The sequence below is a fragment of the Erythrolamprus reginae genome, chromosome 1 (genome assembly GCF_031021105.1).
Source record: "Erythrolamprus reginae isolate rEryReg1 chromosome 1, rEryReg1.hap1, whole genome shotgun sequence".
Taxonomy (NCBI): Eukaryota; Metazoa; Chordata; class Lepidosauria; order Squamata; family Dipsadidae; genus Erythrolamprus; species Erythrolamprus reginae.
The window spans coordinates 326,882,808-326,904,731 of NC_091950.1; the positions used below are offsets into that span (position 1 = coordinate 326,882,808).

At 41.5% G+C, this 21,924-nt stretch overlaps 2 pseudogenes; both read right to left on the minus strand.

Annotated features, from left to right (window-relative positions):
* Positions 1-2,147: 2,147 nt before the first annotated feature.
* Positions 2,148-3,095, minus strand: LOC139175950 (proto-oncogene Mas-like; annotated as a pseudogene).
* Positions 3,096-20,545: 17,450 nt separating this feature from the next.
* LOC139152872 (proto-oncogene Mas-like) lies at positions 20,546-21,415 on the minus strand (annotated as a pseudogene).
* Between the last annotated feature and the right edge of the window lie 509 nt (positions 21,416-21,924).

Here is a 21,924-nt window from a genome sequence, read left to right on the forward strand (position 1 = left end):
GTTTTTAGTTGAATTTTTTTTAAATTAAGGGAGACTAGGATGGTACCATTTCGGCCTTGTTCTGACCTCATCAGCTAGCCACACCCTTCCTTACTGGGATTCGATCTGGCAGCCTCTGCCTTGTAAGGCAGAGAATTAGCAGTTGAGCCACCAGAACTTGATCCCTCCAGCTCTGTACTAGGGAGGGGCTATATGTTTTACAAGGCAGAGGCTGCCAGATCGAATCCCAGTAAGGAAGGGTGTGGCTAGCTGATGAGGTCAGAACAAGGCCGAAATGGTACCATCCTAGTCTCCCTTAATTTTAAAAAATTTCAGCTAAAAACATTTGAAACATACAGAATATAGTTGTCGGCTATGAATAAATTAACTGCCTTGAAATGGTCCTGGGTTGGGCCTAGAGGCAAAAAGGAGCTGTGACGTTCCTTCAATATACCAGGGTGATCCGACATAAAAAACACACACACACACACACACACACACACACACACACATACATATATATATCAACTACAACCATGCAACCAAATTCCATCTTATGATTATTACAACACATATCAAAAGGGGATGGGGCTTCAATTATATGATCACAACTGCCATTTTGACTTCATTACCACAACCCTTTGCAGACATTCCTGCTCCTGTTTCTCTTTTATGAAAGAATCACCCCTCTTTTCTTTAGAAAGATGGCAGAGGTGAAAGCCCCAGCTTTATTTGGGTTACAGCATTAAACTGTTTTGTGAAGTGTTTTATTTTGTCTCCTTTGGTCTTCCCAGAAATGGCTACCCAATACTCAATTTTGTTTTCCTTAGATTCTTTTTCCCCTGTCAGGTCAAGAATTGTTTTTAATTCTATCAGTTCATTTAAGAACTGTTTTATCCTGCCGCTTTTAAAATTATTATTATCTATTTTTGCTTCTGATTTTGAGCTTGATTTTTTTTTAAAGGGCACTGCATTGCTTACCATTTACTGATTTAGTTGGGAAAAAAATTCTTTAAATTTACATCAGCCAGAATCTTTTAGTACTATGTCATCATTGGTATAAAGTTTCAAATGAAGAAAAAGTGTATGACATTTGCAAAACATACAAAATCCAAAGAGTTTGGTGGTTCCTCTCCCTCCCCCTCCAGTTCTTGTTTGTGTGTTTGTTTGTTTATTTATTGTTAGAGTTGGAAGGGACCATGTGGGTCATCAAGTCCAAACCCCTACCTAAGCAAGAACCCTATAGCATCCTAGCCAAATGGCAGTCCAATTTCCTCTTAAAAATGTCCAGAGTATTGAACTCCAATACTCTAATTAAAGATCTTTAAAGCAGTACATTATACTCTAAAGATAAAGAGTTGTGTTTTATCAATGTATGTAACTCAGAGTCAAGATGCAACATTTGGTACCTATCAAAACCCTTAGAAAAATAGAAGACTGACGGCAGAAAAAACCCTCATGGTCCATCTAGTCTGCCCTTACACTATTTCCTGTATTTTATCTTAGGAGGCATATATGTTTGTCCCAGGCATGTTTAAATTCAGTTACTGAGGATTTACCAACCATGTCTGCTGGAAGTTTGTTCCAAGCATCTACTACTCTTTCAGTAAAATAATATATTCTCACGTTGCTTCTGATCTTTTCCCCAACTAACCTCAGATTGGGCCCCCTTCTGATGGAGATGTGGGATGAATACTCTTTGTGTAAACATAAACCTTTTCTGTCAGTCGTAGGGGATATACAAATGCCATTTTATTTCCATCTGTAGATTTTTCTTTCCACTGCTTCAAGGTTCCTTTGACACCATAGCTTTCTCTTCTGCTGCTGCCGCCGCCTTCCAATCTTCCATGTGCAGAGGCAGTCTACAGTTGCTTCTCCTTCCCTCTTGCTTCCTGCTTTAGGAGCTCGTGGTCTCCCAGTTCATAATTGCAGCAGAGTCTTTGCAGAATTAAAATTCTCTCTTCAGAGGAACCTTTCTTTCCTGGCCACCGAATTTTTTATTCTGATTTTTTGCATGGCAGGAATAGACAGGGAGTTGTGATCCAAATAAAGCATTTGGCTGATTTAATTAATGGACCTGGGTGATATATATGGAGTAATGAATACATTATTTTGGAATTGGGATTGTAAGCCAATCGTGTATTCTTCTATGGATATTTCTTTGGGTCCTAGGGTCCTTTGGAAAATTGTTTTTACTGCATTTGTGTTCCCTCCACTATTGTTCTTTCATCTTGCAAAGCGGTCTCAAGAAAAACCTCAAGAGGCACAGGACTCATTTTCAGAAAACATCCAATAAAAAAATACACATACGGTTTGACACTGCTGTTTATAGTGTCAAATGATACCGCCACTAAAAATGTTGGTACATGTATTGCATCAAACCAAAATTCAAGATTATTTAAAATTTTAACCGACGTTTCAAATAGAAGAAAAACAACAACACTAGCAATAATACACATATCAAGTGTTGCAGGAAGAGGTTTTTTCTGCGCTCTGATAAAAATAGCCAAAGTGTAAAAAACCATGATGGGAATAAAAATCAGGAACTCAATAAATATTTGAAATAGATTTGTGATTCCGCACCATAAATTATCTTCCTCCAAGAATATGTAGAACCTTGGATAACAAGAAAAGTATTTCAAAAGTGCTACCAGGCCAGAAAATGCCCACAATGTGCTGACAGAAACAAATGAAAGCTGTTCTGGCCAATGACATTGATACCAGGTAAAGTGAAAAATAGATAAATACCTTTCGAAGCAAAGAGCTGTTAACATATAGAAGCTGACATTGCATCCGATTGCATATACAAGTTCTATTACAACAGATATAGGTGCACTTAGAAAACTTGGTTTCAGAAATAGCATAAAATAAGTATATAGATAGATTAGAATACCAAGATCAGCAATAGTTATATTTAAGACATATACGAGAAACCTGGTCTTCTTAATCTTAAAGGAAATAAAAAGAATAACCACTATATTTCCAAATATTCCCAAAATGCTGATTGGAGTAGCAACGAGGAGGAACATTGCTTATGTCCAGATGGTAAGCTTTCTGGCCGACTTCAGTCTCATTTTCATTCGCTGGGTCAGCATAGATGGAATATCGCTAATATGTTCTGGCATAACACTTAACGTGTTTCAAAATTCTTCTTGACCTGTTTAAAAGCAAACACACGATTTCTTATGGTATTCCTCTCCTGCAGATCTCTTATGGGATTTTATATTGTAAAAAAACTCAGCAAATCATATTTATTTTCATATGTGACACAAAACAACAGGTAGTCCTTGATAAACATCACAAGTGGAATTGGCAGTTTGGTCGCTGAGCCAAATGAAAATACAGTGGTACCTCTACTTATGAACTTAATTCGTTCTGCGACCAGGTTCTTAAGTAGAAAAGTTTGTAAAAAGCAATTTATCCCATAGGAATCAATGTAAAAGCAAATAAAGCGTGCGATTGGGGAAACTACAGGGAGAGTGGGGGCCATGTCTCCTCCCAGCCGATTCCTAGAGAGGCCCCATGTAGGCTTCTCCCTGCCTTTTCCAGTCCTACTTCCTACCAGGCAATTCCTAGAGAGGCCCCACAGAGGCTTCTCCCCGCCTTTTCCGGTTACAGTTTTGGAGGCTCAGGTTTGTAAGTAGAAAACGGTTCTTGAGAAGAGGCAAAAAAATCTTGAACAACCGGTTCTTATCTAGAACCGTTCGTAAGTAAAGGCGTTCTTAGGTAGAGGTAGCACTGTACAACTATTCTTATGATGTTACTTCAGCTTTTCTTTGCTTTACCGACCTGCAAAGGTCGTAAATGTTAGGCTTGGCCGCAAGCTTTTTCATCACTCTTGTAAATGATCATTTTCTGGGGAAGCCATGCCCAGTTCTTGCAATCCTTCTTTATATGTTTTAGCCTCCAGTCCCCTAATTATCTTTGTCGTTCTTCTCTGCACTTTTTCTAAATTCTCAACATCCTTTTTGCATCATTGCGACCAAAACTGAATGCAGTATTCCAAGTGTGGCCTTACTAAAGCCTTATGAAGTGGTATTAACACTTGACGTGATCTCGATTCCATCCCTCTGTTATTGCATCTAGGTTTACAACATTATTCTGTTAATGTATCTAGGTTTATGCTTAAATGTTAAATGTTCTTTTTCATGCCCAATGATTCTCACACAAACCAGGGCAACCAGCAAACAACAGAAATGTTGCACGTTCTAGAGGTCAGATTTTAGCAATTTCTTTTACTGGACTGGGGCTAATTGAAATGATTATAATTACCTCTTTTACTACTGCTAAGGTAAGTAACAATAATCCTTTAGGCAGAGGTGGGCAGCAGGCAGGATGGGGTGGAACACAGTTCCACCGGTGGAAATGAGGATTTGTGTGCATCTCCAGCTGATCAGTGGCTGTCACTTCCTGGATTACTGGGCTTGGCTTGGCTCTCCTTTTTTCCCCTGCTGCTGCTGCTGCGTCTGCACTCCTTGCTTTTTTCCTCTTTCCTCCTTCCTGGCCTCGGATGAACTTCCCTCTCTCCTGCCCAGCTCCCCTCCAGACTTACCTGGCCACCTCCCACCTGAGGTGCAAGCAGAAGGCTTGGGTGGAAACGGTGTTGGCATCATTTATGCTTGTGGCAGCACCTGTTTGCCTAGCTACCCAGCCTGAGGCGAGCCAGGAAGGAGAGCGCGGGAAACGCGAAGCAAATTGTCACCCCAGCGAGCGACACTGGTAAGGTTGTAAGTCAAGGACTTAACAGTTCACTTGAACGACGATGATCGTTCACGCCATTCCCACCTGGTCACATGGCTGGCAAGCCACTCTTACCCAGTCACATGACCATTAAGCCACACTCACAAAATAAGCCACACCCACAATGGCAGTAAAAATTTTGGCTGCCCATTACTGCTTTTAGGTCTTATTAATTGGCAATACTGGCAATGGGAAGGAATGCAGGGACTTGCAGTTTGGGAACATTGGGAAGACTGCAGGATCTCCATTCGTAAAATCTTAACCTTTGCTGAAACTTTCAACAACCACCTACTAAGACACTGATTATGTAAAATAACTTCCATTGGAGCCTATCAGTATCTACTTAAAGATCACCTGGAGATCAAATTCTTAACTCTGTCTCTCTGAAACCAATACACAATTGCTCTTGAGTCATGAGGAATAACAAATGGGTTAGGAAAGACAGGAGTGGTCAACACATTAACCTTATTTCTGGAGAAAACACCAAAAGAGAACATAATTATTCTCATTTGTGTCAGTTCCAAACTTCTTTCCAGCTGTTATAAGGACTATTCTATTTGTAGTGCAGTGATTTCTTTCTAACAGTCTCATTACTGGTTAAGTATTACAATCAAATTATAAAATACCTTATACACAATTACACAAATTCCTAGAATGCCTCTAATAAATCTGTAAAGGCTACCATGGTTATCACCCAATTTTTTTTCAACTGTCTGATCAGTTTTTTGGTTCATCATAACCATCTAATTCTATGACCGAGGCGCCTGTGATGATATATGGAGCAACAGAATGAGAATCCTGTGACCTCACAGCAACTGTTAACCACAGTTTAATTATGCTCAAAAAAGCATCATCCTGAATCTGTTTCCATTGTAAATTTTGTCCTGGTTTGAGCACAGAGTGTCTTAATTTCCAAACAGGAATAGATGATGTATAATGTAAAAGAAGCAGGGTCGCCATGACTTAATTTTTATTTCTTTTTAAGCGGCATCTTCTCTGGTTTATCTATATGCAGCTTAGAAACCAGCGATAATTTGAAAGGAGGTTTAAATATATTAACAACTAGTACTTACACAATAACTTTTAAATTAAAGCATATGGACTAGTCTCACTTTAATCTGTGTTGCTTGTGTTGGATTGTATATATTACTTCATTTTTCATTCATTTTAATCTACATTGCTTTACGTGCAATTTCTTGTAATATACTGTGTGCATAATTATTAGGCAAGCTGTATTTTTGGAGGATTAGTTTCATTATTCAACAGCTACAGTGTTCTCAGTCTATCGAAAATGTTAATACTGCTAAGGTAAGTAACATTAATCCTTTAGGCAGCAGGCAGGATGGGGTGGAACTGTTAATACTGTATAACCTTAAACATTAATATTTAAGAAAGTAAAAATGTGGTTATAGCTTTTGTAGGAGGATATGCGTGCACAATTATTCGGCAACTATTACTGTGCAGAATTATCGAACAATGAACAATTAAAAGTTTCCCATCTCATTAATTTATTTTCTTATGTTAAAGTGATAACAATAAACAACTCAAAATTTATAAACAATTCTGACAGTTCAAAATAAATGGTGATCAATATAACCACCCTTCAATAATAGACATAAGCCTTCCATTCGTGGAGTTAGTCAGTTTCTTGATCTGTTGATGATCATCTTTTTGTGCAGCAGCAATCACAGCCTCCCAGACCCTTTTTAAAGAGGTTTACTGTTTTCCTTCACCATAAATCTTCCATTTAATAATAATAATAATAATAATAATAATTTATTAGACTTGTATGCCGCCCCTCTCCGAAGACTCGGGGCGGCTCACAACAACGATAAAAAACAATATACTGGCACAAATCTAATATTAAAGAAAACTAAAAACCCTATCATAATTAAAACACATACATACCAAACATTAATTATAATCAGCCTGGGGGAAAGGTGTCTCAAATCCCCCATGCTTGGCGGTATAAGTGGGTCTTAAGTAGTTTATGGAAGACAAGGAGGGTGGGAGCAGTTCTAATCTCCGGGGGGAGTTGATTCCAGAGGGCCAGGGCCACCACAGAGAAGGCTCTTCCCCTGGGGCCCGCCAGACGACATTGTTTAGTCGACGGGACCCGGAGAAGGCCAACTCTGTGGGACCTTATCGGCCGCTGGGATTCATGCGGTAGCAGGCGGTTCCAGAGGTACTCTGGTCCAATGCCATGTAGGGCTTTAAAGGTCATGACCAACACTTTGAATTGTGACTGGAAACTGATCGACAGCCAATGCAAGCCACGGAGTGTTGTAGATACGTGGGCGAATCTGGGAAGCCCCACGATGGCTCTCGCGGCCGCGTTCTGCACGATCTGGAGTTTCCGAACACTTTTCAAAGGTAGCCCCATGTAGAGAGCGTTGCAGTAATCGAACCTCGAGATGATAAGGGCATGAGTGACTGTGAGCAATGACTCCCTGTCCAAATAGGGCCGCAACTGGTGCTCCAGGCAAACCTGGGCAAATGCCCTCCTCGCCACAGCCGAAAGATGATGTTCCAATATCAGCTGTGGATCGAGGAGGACGCCCAAGTTGCGCACCCTCTCTGAGGGGGTCAATAATTTCCCCCCCCCCCAGGGTAATGGATGGATGGACAGATGGAATTGTCCTTGGGAGGCACTACCCACAGCCACTCCGTCTTGACTGGATTGAGTTTGAGTTTGTTGACACCCATCCAGTCCCCAACAGCCTCCAGGCACCGGCACATCACTTCCACTGCTTTGTTGACTGGACATGGGGTGGAGATGTACAACTGGGTATCATCCGCATATTGATGATACCTCACCCCATGCCCTTGGATGATCTCACCCAGCGGTTTCATGTAGATATTAAATAGCAGGGGGGAGAGGACCGACCCCTGAGGTACCCCACAAGAGAGAAACCTAGAGGTCGACCTCTGACCCCCCACTAACACCGACTGCGACCGACCGGAGAGGTAGGAGGAGAACCACTGGAGAACAGTGCCTCCCACTCCCAGCCCCTCCAGTTGGCGCAGAAGGATACCATGGTCGATGGTATCGAAAGCCGCTGAGAGGTCAAGAAGCACCAGGACAGAGGACAAGCCCCTGTCCCGGGCCCGCCAGAGATCATCCATCAGAAGAGCCCATAAGTTCTCAATAGGGTTTAGGTCAGGTGAGGAAGAGAGGCAGGTCATTATTCTTTCATCTTTAAGGCCTTTATTAGCTAGCCTTAAGTGGAGTATTTCGATGCAATACAATGAAGCATAAAAATCATGGTCTTGAAAAATGAAGACTTTTTCCTGTACCATTGATTGAAGAAAATGTCTTCTAAAAACTGGCAGCTGGTTTGGGAGTTCGTTTTGAGTCCATGTTCAACCCAAAAAAGGTCCAATTAGTTCCATCTTCAATAATACTAGCCCATAGCAGTACATCACCTCCACCTAATTGGTATCTGAGTCTAAGTGGAAGCTCTTTGCCCATTACTGATCCAGCCACAGGTCCATCCATCTGGTCCATCAAGAATCACTCTCATCAGTCCATGAAACCTTTCAAAAATCCATCTTCAGATACTTTTTGAACCAGTCTTGCCATTTCAACTTATGTGTCTTGTTCAGTGTGGTTGGATTTCAACCTTCCTTACCTCCGAGCACTAAATATTTTGTATTTCTGGGCACCCCAGGTAGATTGCAGTTCTGAAATATGACAGGACTGGGAGATAATGGGATCCTGATAACTTCATGTTTCATTCAACTCAAATCTTTGGCAGTTAAGGAGTGTCTTTTTTTTCTCAATACGTTTCTTGCAACCCTGTTTACTATTTGCAACAAAACGTTTGATGTTTCTATGATCACACCCCAATATCTTAGGAATTTAAAGAATGCCACATCCCTCTGAAAGGCTTTATAATTTTTGACTTCAAAGTCAGTTAAATCTCTTCTTTTAGCCCATTTTGCTTGAGGAAAATAAGCTGCTTAATGTTCTGCCAGGCTCTCTGGTAGGAGCCTCCGGAAAATTCAAGGGTACAAATTTCAGACACACACACGTTTGAAATTTCAAAACAATGTTCTTTATCACAAAATTCAAAATAAACTAAGCACTCTTTTTGTATTGCAAAGAGCACTCGTCCCAAAACAACCGGGTAGTCTGTACAATTTCCCTTAAGCAGTCATTAAGTACTTAGCTAGCAGCTGTGAAGAAACTTCACACCCCTTCTTCTTCCAACGAAGTGAGACACACACACACACGTTGCTCTGCTTTGGTTTCAAAGGCGTAAAAAATCAACAAAGTCCAGAAAACAGCAACACAGGATTCCTGAAGAACTGCGATCAGATACGCTTCCACAACGGCCAAACCCACATGCTGCTATTTATAGCAGCAGCCCTAATTACTGGAGCCCCACCCAAACACAGGTGGCCTCTCTTATCTCCTGTAATATGTCCTTACTTGGTCTCTTCTACGCATACTTCTGCGCTTGCGTGGGTCCAAGACATCTTCATCCGAATCAATGGAAGATAATGGAGATTGACTGCCTGGGCTGTGTGCCAAGCCCCCCTCTTCCAAGTCATTCCCACTTTCTTCTTCGTCCGAGGAAACTAAACTCTGAGCTGACTCTGTCGGCAGTAACACAGGCCTATGACATGTTGAAGTTTCCCCTACAACCACCTCCACATTCCCTGGGGCAGGGGCTGGACCAGAGCCAACCACAACACCTAATAATTATGCACACATATAGGATGTTGATATCCTTAGGCCAGGCCATCTCTCATTACACAAATACACATCACCTGATAATGCTTATATCCACTAAGCATTTATCATATTTTTCAGAGTATAAGACGCAGCTTACTTTGCGGGGAGGAAAATCGGGGAATACCAGGTATTCATCTGACTAGTGTCCTTAGACTGTTCAGATTCAGCACATTATTTTATACCCTGGTTGTTGTGGTTAGCTCTGGCCCAGCTCCTGCCCCAAGGACTGTGGATGTGGGGGAGACATACACATGCTGCAGGCCTGTTTTGCCCTCCCGCCCCCGGTGGAATCTGCTGATGAAGGCTCCTCTGACCAAGAAGACATGAGTGACAGGGAGAAGGAGAGTGTGGCAGGCAGCTCAGAAGGAGATCAATTATCTAGCTCCTCCTTGGATTTAGAACAAGAGTTAATGATACAGCCACGCATGCGGAGAGCGACAACTGAGAGATTATTATCAAAGAAAATGAGGCCACCTGTGGTTGGGTGGGGCTGTGGTAATTAGTGAGGCTGCTATAAATAGCAGCCTGTGGGTTTGGCCATTGTGGAGGATTATCTGATGGTTGTGTTTTGCGACTGCTTTGCTGACTTTGACTTTTGTGTGCTGATTTTTCCCCGCTTTGAAACTAAACCAGAGCAAAGTGTGTTTCACTTTGTGAAAGAAGAAGGACTGTGAATTGCCTCACAGCTGCAAGCTAAGTATCACAGAACTGATAAGGGACTTGTACAAATTACCAGTTTGTTTGGAGACGAGTGCTCTTTGCTATACCAAAAGAGGGCTTAGTTTAAGTGAATTTTCATTATAAAGAACATTGTTTTGAATTTTCAAACGTGTGTGTGTCTGAAATTTGTACCTGTGAATTTTGGGGAGGAGTCTACCAGAGAGCCCGACAGAACACTGGTTAGGGCTGAAAAAGCCTTCAAAGGGAGTAGGAATGAAACCAAGCCTGCAAAGACATAGGGCTGGGGAAAAAAACCCTCCATCGGAGTGAGTAGGAAACCAAGAAGATTGTTAGTACATTAGGGCTGGGGGGGGGGAAGCTTCAAAAAAGCTACATTTATAAAAACAAGTATAAAGACGCACCCAAATTTTCAGTCTCTTAGGGAGGAAAAAGCATCTTTCACTCCAAAAAACACGGTAAGTTTATACGGTAAGTGGAAAACATGCATACGAAATATAATATGGTCAAAATACTCACTTGGCTAATAATTGTGCACGTGGTGTACATAAAGCTTTTAATGTTACGTTTCTACATTTGCACCTTTCAATGAGAAATTATAATGATTAATATACGGTACGGTTTATCTACCCCACAGCTGAATCATTTTCTCCCGTTTTGACCCAGTTGAAAATCATGACACATTTTTTCATGTCTCAAAGCCCAATATTTAATTGCAATGCCATCATCCATATGGCTACCTAATGAATTTATTTCATTTGAATTGCTAAATGGTATCATCATAGACTGCAAATTTATTTATTTATTTATTTATTGGATTTGTATGCCGCCCCTCTCCAGAGACTCGGGGCGGCTAACAGCAATAATAAAACAGCATATAATAATAATCCAATACTAAAAACAGTTAAAAACCCATTATTATAAAAACCAAACATACATAGAGACATACCATGCATAAAATTGTAAAGGCCTAGGGGGAAAGAGGATCTCAATTCCCCCATGCCTGGCGGCAGAGGTGGGTTTTAAGCAGCTTACGAAAGGCAAGGAGGGTGGGGGCAATTCTAATCTCTGGGGGGAGTTGGTTCCAGGGGCCACCACAGAGAAGGCTCTTCCCCTGGGTCCCGCCAAGCGACATTGTTTAGTTGACGGGACCCGGAGAAGACCCACTCTCTGGGACCTAACTGGTCGCTGGGATTTGTGCAGCAGAAGGCGGTCCCTGAGATAATCTGGTCCGGTGCCATGAAGGGCTTTATAGGTCATAACCAATACTTTGAATTGTGACCGGAAACTGATCGGCAAGCAATGCAGACTGCAGAGTGTTGGTGTAACATGGGCATATTTGGGAAAGCTCATGATTGCTCTCGCAGCTGCATTCTGCACGATCTGAAGTTTCCGAACACTTTTCAAAGGTAGCCCCATGTAGAGAGCGTTACAGTAGTCGAGCCTCGAGGTGATGAGGGCATGAGTGACTGTGAGCAGTGACTCCCGGTCCAAATAGGGTCGCAACTGGTGCACCAGGCGAACCTGGTCGAACGCCCCCCTCGCCACAGCTGAAAGATGTTTCTCTAATGTGAGCTGTGGATCGAGGAGGACGCCCAAGTTGCGAACCCTCTCTGAGGGGGTCAATGATTCTCCCCCCAGGGTAATGGACGGACAGATGGGGTTGTCGTTGGGAGGCAAGACCCACAGCCACTCCCTTTTGTCTGGGTTGAGTTTGAGTTTGTTGACACCCATCCACGCCCCAACAGCCTCCAGGCACCGGCACATCACTTCCACTGCTTCGTTGACTGGACATGAGGTGGAGATGTATAACTGGGTATCATCGGCATATTGATGATACCTCACCCCATGCCCTTGGATGATCTCACCCAGCGGTTTCATGTAGATATTAAATAGCAGGGGTGAGAGGATCGACCCCTGAGGCACCCCACAAGGGAGAGACCTAGAGGTCGACCTCTGAGCCCCCCACTAACACTGACTGCGACTGACTGGAGAGGTAGGAGGAGAACCACTGAAGAACAGTGCCTCCCACTCCCAACCCCTGCAGCCGGCGCAGAAGGATACCATGGTCAATGGTATCGAAAGCTGCTGAGAGGTCAAGAAGCACCAGGACAGAGGACAAGCCCCTGTCCCGGGCCCGCCAGAGATCATCCATCAGCGCGACCAAAGCAGTTTCCGTGCTGTAACCGGGCCTGAATCCAGACTGTTGAGGACCTAGATAATCGGCTTCTTCCAAGGACCGTTGGAGTTGAAGCGCCACCATCTTCTCAACAACCTTCCCCATAAAGGGAAGGTTGGAGACTGGACGGTAGTTATTAAGCACGGCTGGGTCCAGGGAAGGCTTCTTGAGGAGGGGGCACACAAGTGCCTCCTTATAAGTAGCCAGAAAGGACCCCCTCCCCAAGGAGGCATTGACAATCTCCTGGACCCAGCTCCGTGTCACCTCTCGACTGGTCGAAACCAACCAAGAGGGACATGGATCCAGTAGACAGGTGGCGGAACTCACAGCTCCAATGGCCTTGTCCACTTCATCAGGTGTCCCCAAGTCAAACTCCCCCCAGACAAATAGACAAAGACGTTTAGCCCCAGTCACCTCGACTGACTCGTCAGTCGACTCTGTTTTACAATTGGGCTTATGCTCCTCCTAATTAGGACAAATACCACCTAGCGGTTTCATGTAGGAGGGGGAGAGAACCAACCCCTTTGGTACCCACAAAGGACTGTCCTAGGAGTTGACCTCTGACCCCCCAATACTGACTGCGATCGAGCGGAGAGGTAGGAGGAGAATCACTGGAGAACGGTGCATCCTACTCCCAGCCCCTCCAATCATCACAGAAGGTTACCATGGTCAATGGTATTGAAAGCCGCTGAGAGATCAAAGAAAGCCAAGATGGTGGAATTTTATTAATTTATTTTATTAATTGGATTTCTACACTGTCCGTCTCCGAAGACTCGGGCCACCTGTTTACAGGACGGCGGCTTACAACATATAAAAAACAGTAGGCTACAATAAGATTAAATCCAATTAAATTAAAATTACATAACTATCTAAAATCCCTAGTTATATTAAAATCAATCAACCTATTCGTACCACAACCATACAATCATTCCTTGGCCAGGGACTAAGGATAATCGGCCCAAGCCTGGTGACATAAATGAGTCTTAAGACTCTTACTAAAGACAAAGAGGGCGGGGGCAGTATGAATCTCCATGAGGAGCCGATTCCAGAGGGCCAGGGTCCCCACAGAGAAAGCTCTTCCCCTAGGTCCCTCCAAATGACATTGTCTAGTTGACAGGACCTGGAGAAGGCCGACTCTGTGGGACTTAACCAGTCACTGGGATTCATGCGGCAGGAGGCGGTCTCGCAAGAAATCTGGTCCAATGCCATGTAGGGATTTATAGGTCATAACCAACATGGAATGACTCCCATCTTGGGCTTTCCAGAGATCATCCATTAGCGTCACCAAACTGTTTTCAGTGCTGTGGTCGGGCCTGAAACCCGACTGATACGGGTCTACATTGATCTCATCCAAGGATCGTAGAAGCTGGAGAGCCACCACCTTCTCTAGAACCTTACCTATAAAAGGCAGGTTGGAGACTGGGTGATAGTTTTTTAAATCAGCTGGATCCAGGGAAGGCTTCTTGAGGAGGGGCCACACCACAGCCTCCTTAAGAGACTGTGGGAAAGACCCTCACTCGAGGTGTTAATCAACACTTGGTTCCAGCCGCGCATCACCTTCCTACTGGCCAGAACCAGCCAGGAAGGGCACAGGTCCTGTAAACAGGTGGCCTTGTCCACTTCCTCAGGTGTCACCAGGTCAAATTCTTTCCATACAACAGGACTAATACTTGTCCCTATCATCTCGGTCGACATTGCCCAATCGGAGTCCAGGTCCATCCGAGTCTGAGCAACTTTATCTGCAAGAAACTGGACCAATTCCTCAGCTCTATCCTGCAAGGGCTTGTCTACTCCCTCCATATCAAGAACGAAGTGAGTCGCCCTAAACGGGTGGCTGGGCGCGATTCCGCAGATGCAATAAGTGTGGAAAGATGTGAGCATTTTGTCGCCTGTATCGCCACTAGATAAGTCCTAATGTAGACTCTTAATACTGTTCGGTCAGTTTCGGATTTACTGGCCCTCCAGCGTCGCTCTAGAAGTCTCTTCTGGCACTTCATCTCCTGAAGTTCCTCAGTAAACCAGGGAGCTCTCCTGGATCCACTGCCTCAGAGAGGTTGCAAAGTTGGCTCTTCTATGACACGTGTACTTCAACTCCCAGAATTCCTGACTTAGCATGATTGGCTCAGGAATTCTGGGAGTTGAAGTCCACAAATCATAGAAAAGCAACTTTGCCTATCCCTGTCGTAGGCTAAAGACATTATTTATACATCATGTATGACCACTTGTAATGTGTCTGTCAGCCAGACTGTAAAAGTGCTTTGTTTCTCTTTTGCTTTTTATTTTTTAATTTTTCCAATTGTTTCTCGGAGGTAGATAATACTGAAAAACAGAATATCGTCCCGAGTATCTTTATTTCCAATAATGCTTTTTTAGGCTGCATATGATATCTAGCATTTGAAAATAAAAATGACAGCTTGCCTTACTGCTCAAACCCATTGGAGAATCCTTTTTTGTGATTTCACTAGGAGTGCCTGTAAGAGGTCACGTGTGAGTGATCCTTCCCTTCTCCTTTACTTGGAGAGGAGGTCTAAGCAGCCATTCCCTTCATTGGCTCCTAATTTGGCCATGCTTGCTGGTGTTGGAAAAAGCAGGGCTGAGCTCAATCTGCCATGCTGCCCTCGTAGCCAATCATTATCAATTTTGTTATGTATTTGAATACCACCAGGGGCTGCTCTAGCAGTGGAAACTTCAGAGGGTATGATTGGTTAGAGGGTGTTGTTAGGGGAACTTCAGAGGGTATGATTGGTTAGAGGGTGTTGTTAGGGGAACTTCAGAGGTTATGATTGGTTAGAGGGTGTTGTTAGGGGAACTTCAGAGGGTATGATTGGTTAGAGGGTGTTGTTAGGGGAACTTCAGAGGTTATGATTGGTTAGAGGGTATTATTAGCCGCATATAAAAGCGAGGTGTCAAAGGGAATTGCCTCAGTTCTAGTTATGCTTAGTTGTTGTATTGATGTTTTGCATCTGCATTAAAAAGTTAACTTACCTCATTGTGGAGTCACCTCAGTAGTTACACCCACTTCAACAAGCTGTATAGCAGTTTTCTAATAAACATTCTGTATTTTTTCAAGGAAACATGTTTACCATGACAATCATTTTTGAATGGACAAGTCCCCTTTTTCTGAGTGAACCAACAACAAAGTAAAATTCCAGATGGTGGCTGTTGTCATTAGCTCCAAATTATTGGGAATCCCTGAGACCCACAATGTTGCTTTCAACTGATCATCATTCAAATTGTACTTTTACAACAGAGTACTTAGCTAGATTTCTTTCTTTTTTTCTTTTGAATGAGCATTTCTAAATCCTCACTTTTATGTGCTTCTAATACTGGTAGTCCTCAACTTATGATCATGACTCAGAAGTGTTTAGTTCTCATTGGTTGTCTTAGTTGCTATGCCTCTTCATTGGCTGACCTTGTTACCACTGGTTCTCCCAGTCATGAATATTCTAACACTTTTTTGGAAAGTAATTGTTTTACCTTCACTAATTAACTACTAACATGGGCTACCCACTGCCCACACCCCATCATCGTCCTCGGAGACCTCAACCTACCACACATTACCTGGACCTTTAATAAATGTAGCACCGAACCTATCCACTCTACTATATATAACACCGTCACTAGTCTGGCACTTGACCAACTAGTAACTAACAATACTAGATTAGATAACTGTCTGGATCTCATTTTCTGCAACAGCAAAAGTACAATATATGGCTTACAAATAAAAGAACCATTTTCCAACAGTGACCACTGCATGATTAACTTCAATCTCAACCTAAGCCACACTAAGATCCACCCAAACAATGCGACACCGAAATTCAACTTCAAAGAAGCTAACTATGAACTCATTGACACCTATCTCTCAACATTAAACTGGCAAACTCTATTCTCTAACTGCAACTCTACTGATGACCTCTACAACACATTCTTGCTAGAGATGAAAATAATCATCAGACTTTACGTAGCATTAACATCTACCCCAATCAAGAAAAATAACCTCCCCATCTCAATAAGAAAATTACAAAAAAAAAAAAATCCCTCTGGTGTAAAACCAAAAAAGGACAAGTAGCAAATTTCAAAAGCCGTTATAAAAGCATATGCAACCAAATAAAAACAGAATGTCTCCACTATCACAGCATGGAAGAAGAAAACCTACGCACCAAATCCAATTGAGCATTCTACAACTTTGTCAACAACAAACTCAAAGACTCTAGGCCTATCCCAGCTCTCAAAGAACCCAACAACAAAGAATACCACGCTGATACATCTAAAGCTAACCTCCTCAACTCATTCTTTGGCTCTGTCTTTGTTAACAGCAACGGCGCATCCCCTAATTTCATCTCTCGCATCTCAAATTCTCTAAACGACCTAACCCAAATAGACTTCACTGAAGATCGAGTTGAAAAAGCATTATGTGACCTTAAACCTTCTCTATCAGTTGGACCAGAGGGTTTATGTGCATACTTCCTAAAAAAGCTCTCTTCTGCTACAGCTGAACTTCTGAGCATAATTTTTGAAAAATCCTTCAGCACCAGCACACTTCCTAAGACATGGTCGAAATCAATGGTCATCTCCATCTTCAAAAAAGGAGAGCCCTCTCTTGTAGATAACTACAGACCAATATCACTATGCTGCGTCCCATGCAAAGTCATGGAATCAATTATAAACCAATCAATTACTCTCCACCTTGAAACTAATAATCTGCTAACAAACAATTTGGATTCAGGAAAAAAACTATCCTGCAACTTATAGCTCCTCCACTGCAAAAACATATGGACAACTCATCTTGATCAAGGAAAATCTATAGATGCAATCTATATTGACTTCTGCAAAGTCTTTGATTCAGTGGTCCACGAAAAACTACTCCTAAAACTCAAATCCTATGGCATCTCAGGATCCCTCCACTGCTGGATTACAGCATTCCTATCAAACAGAAAACAAGTAGTTAAAATAGGAAACACCATATCTACTCCTATCCCTGTTAAAAGCGGTGTATCCCAAGGTAACGTACTGGGACCAACACTCTTCATTCTCTACATCAGTGTTTCCCAACCTTGGCAACTTGAAGATATCTGGACTTCAACTCCCAGAATTCCCCAGCCAGTATTCACTGGCTGGGAATTCTGGGAGTTGAAGTCTAAATATCTTCAAGTTGCCAAGGTTGGGAAACACTGCTCTACATCAATGGCCTTTGCGATCTCATCACAAGCAGCTGTGTTCTCTTCGCAGATGATGTTAAACTTTTCAACACCACCGATAACACTACTCTCCAAAAACACCTAGACTGTGTTTCTGACTGGTCTAACACATGGGAACTCCAAATCTCAACCAGCAAATGCTCTGTCCTACACATCGACAAAAAGAATCAGAACTACAAATACAAACTGAATAAACAAATTTTCACAGATAACCCCTACTTGGTTAAAGACCTAGGAGTACTAATAACAAAAGACCTAAGCATCAAATCCCACTGCAACACTATCACCAAGAAGGCTTCAAGAGTTGTTAATCTAATCCTATGTAGCTTCTGCTCTGGCAATCTCACACTACTTATCAGAGTTTACAAAACTTTCACCAGACCCATCCTAGATTACAGCTCATCTGTTTGGAAACCATACCACATCTCGGACATTAACGCCCTCAAAGATGGCCAAAGATACTTCACCAGAAGAGCCCTTCACTCCTCCATCTGAAACAGAATACCCTACGAAACTAGACTTAATATCCTGGGTATAGAAAGCTTACAACTACAACGCCTTAAACATGATCTAAGTATTGCCCACAAAATTATATGCTGCAATGTCCTGCCTGTCAACGACCAATTCAGTTTCAACCACAACAACACAAGAGCATACAACAGATACAAGCTTAATATTAACCGCTCCAAATTGGACTGTAAAAAATACGACTTTAGTAATCTAGTTGTCGAAGTGTGGAACTCATTACCGGACTCTGTAGTATCTTCCCCTAACCCCCAACATTTTACCCTTAGACTATCCACGGTCGATCTCTCCAGATTCCTAAGAGGTCAGTAAGAGGCGTGCATAAGTGCACTAGCGTGCCTCCCGTCCCCTGTCCTATTGTCTCTCCTATATCGCATATATCGTATCTAGTATTCTTCTATTCTATTCTTCTTATTCTACTCTCATAATATCCTTCTATTCTCTTATTGATATATGCTATTTCTATATTTTCACTTCTATTCTTTCACTAATATATTTTACTTGAGTATATCCTCTATAACCTTCATTGTGTATTATTGGGAATTGGGCAAAACAAACAAACAAACAAATACATAAATGTCAAAAAGGAGGGGCTTCAATTATATGATCCCAACTGCCATTTACCACAACCCCTTACAGATATTACAGATATTCCTGCTCCTGTTTCTCTTTTATGAAAGAATCATCCCTCTTTTCCTTAGAAAGATGGCAGAGGTGAAAGGCCCAGCCTTTATTTGGGTTACAGCATTAAACTGTTTTGTGAAGTGTTTTATTTTGTCTCCTTTGGTCTTTCCAGAAATGGCTACCCAATACTCAATTTTTTTTTCTTGAGATTCTTTTTCCCCTGTCAGGTGAAGCACTGTTTTAATTCTAGCAGTTCATTTAAGAACTGTTTTATCCTGCCGCTTTTTAAATTATTATTATCTATTTTTGCTTCTGATTTTGAGCTTGATTTTTTTTTAAAAAAGGCACTGCATTGCTTACAATTTACTGATTTAGTTGGGGGGGGGGAATTCTTTAAATTTACATCAGCCAGAATCTTCTAGTACTATGTCATTATTGGTATAAAGTTTCAAATGAAGAAAAAGTGTATGACATTTACAAAACATACAAAATCCAAAGAGTTTGGGGGTTCCCCTCCCCCCTGTTCTAATTAATTAAAGATCTTTAAAACAGTACATTATACTCTAAAGAGTTGTGTTTTATCAATGTATGTAACTCAAAGTCAAGATGCAACACTTGGTACCTACCAGAGCCCCTAGAAACATAGAAGATTGACGGCAGAAAAAGACCTCATGGTCCATCTAATCTGCCCTTATACTATTTCCTGTATTTTATCTTAGGATGGATATATGTTTATCCCAGGCATGTTTTAATTCAGTTACTGTGGATTTACCAACCACATCTGATGGAACTTTGTTCAAAGCATCTACTACTCTTTCAGTAAAATAATATATTCTCACATTGCTTCTGATCTTTCCCCCAACTATTTATTTTATTTATTTTATTTATTTATTTATTTATTTATTTATTTTGTCCAATACATAATACACATTGAACAGAAAGATATGTAATAATATAAGTAAAGAAAAGAATAGAAGAAAAGATATAAAAGTATAGGTGAACATATTTGAAAGGAAGAAAAGATAAATGAGATAAGGAGAGACAATTGGACAGGGGACGGAAGGCACACTGGTGCACTTATGCACGCCCCTTACTGACCTCTAAGGAACCTGGAGAGGTCAATCGTGGATAGTCTAAGGGAAAAATGTTGGGGGTTATGGGTTGACACTACTGAGTCTGGCAATGAGTTCCACGCTTCGACAATTCGGTTGCTGAAGTCATATTTTTTACAGTCAAGTTTGGAGCGGTTAATATAAAGTTTGAATCTGTTGCGTGCTCTTGTGTTGTTGCGATTGAAGCTGAAGTAGTCATTGACAGGTAGAGTGTTGCAGCATATGATCTTCTGGGCAATACTTAGATTGTGTTTTAGGCTAACCTCAGATTGGGCCCCCTTCTGATGGAGATGTGGGATGAATACTCTTTGTGTAAACATAAACCTTTTCTGTCAGTCGTAGGGGGTATACAAATGCCATTTTATTTCCATCTGTAGATTTTTCTTTCCACTGCTTCCAGGTTCCTTTGACACCATAGCTTTCTCTTCTGCTGCTGCTGCCGCCTTCCAATCTTCCATGTGTAGAGGCAGTCTACAGTTGCTTCTCTTTCCCTCTTGCTTCCTGCTTTAGGAGCTCTTGGTCTCCCAGTTCATAATTGCAGCAGAGTCTTTGCAGAATTAAAATTCTCTCCTCAGAGGAACCTTTCTTTCCTGGCCACCGAATTCCTTATTCTGATATTTTGCATGGCAGGAGTTGTGATCCAAATAAAACATTTGGCTGATTTAATTAATGGACCTGGGTGATATACTATATGGAGTAATGAATACATTATTTTGGAACTGGAATTGTAAGTCAATCATATATTCTTCTATGGATATTTCTTTGGGTCCTAGGGTCCTTTGGAAAATTGTTTTTACTGCATTTGTGTTCCCTCCACTATTGTTCTTTCATCTTGCAAAGCGGTCTCAAGAAAAACCTCAAGAGGCTCAGCAGGCTGCTTCAAACAACCTCCAATTAAAAAATACACATACGGTTTGACACTGCTGTTTATAGTGTCAAATGATACCGCAACTGAAAATGTTGGTACATGTATTGCATCAAACCAAAATTCAATAATATTTAAAATTTTAACCGATGCTTCAAATAGAAGAAAAACAACAACACTAGCAATAATACACATATCAAGTGTTGCTGGAGGAGTTTGCTGGGGGGTTTTCTGTGCTCTGATAAAAATAGCCAAAGTGCAAAAAACCATGATGGGAATAAAAATCAGGAACTCAATAAATATTTGGAATAGATTTGTTATTCCACACCATAAATTATCTTCCTCCAAGAATATGTAGAACCTTGGATAACAAGAAAAGTATTTCAAAAGTGCTACCAGGCCAGAAAATGCCCACAATGTGCTGACAGAAGCAAATGAAAGTTGTTCTGGCCGATGACATTGATACCAGGTAAAGTGAAAAATAGATAAATACCTTTCGAAGCAGAGAGCTGTTAACATATAGAAGCTGGCATTGTATCCAATGGCATATACAAGTTCCATTAGAAAGGATATAGGTGCACTAAGAATACTTGGTTTCACAAATAGCATAAAATAAGTATATAGATAGATTAAAATACCAAGATCAGAAATAGTTATATGTAAAACATATACGATAAACCTGGTCTTCTTAATCCTATAATAAAGCAAAATAATAACCACTATATTTCCAAATATTCCCAAAATGCTGATTGGAATAGCAATAAGGAGGAACATTGCTTATGTCAAGATGGTAAGCTTTCTGGCCGACTTCAGTCTCATTTCATTCGCTGGGTCAGCATAGATGGAATATCGCTAATATGTTCTGGCATAACACTTAACGTGTTTCAAAATTCTTCTCGACCTGTTTAAAAGCAAACATACGATTTCTTATTATTATGGTATTCCTCTCATGCAGATCTCTTATGGGATTTTATATTGTAAAAAGAAACTCAGCAAATCATATTTTTTTTCATATGTGACACAAAACAATAGGTGGTCCTTGATAAACATCACAAGTGGAATTGGCAATTTGGTCGCTGAGCCAAATGAGACTTCGGAGAGGGGCGGCATACAAATCTAATAAATTATTATTATTATTATTATTATTAAAATATAGTGGTACCTCTACTTATGAACTTAATTTGTTCCGCGGCCAGGTTCTTAAGTAGAAAAGTTTGTAAGAAGAAGCAATTTTTCCCATAGGAATCAATGTAAAAGCAAATAATGCGTGCGAATGGGGAAAC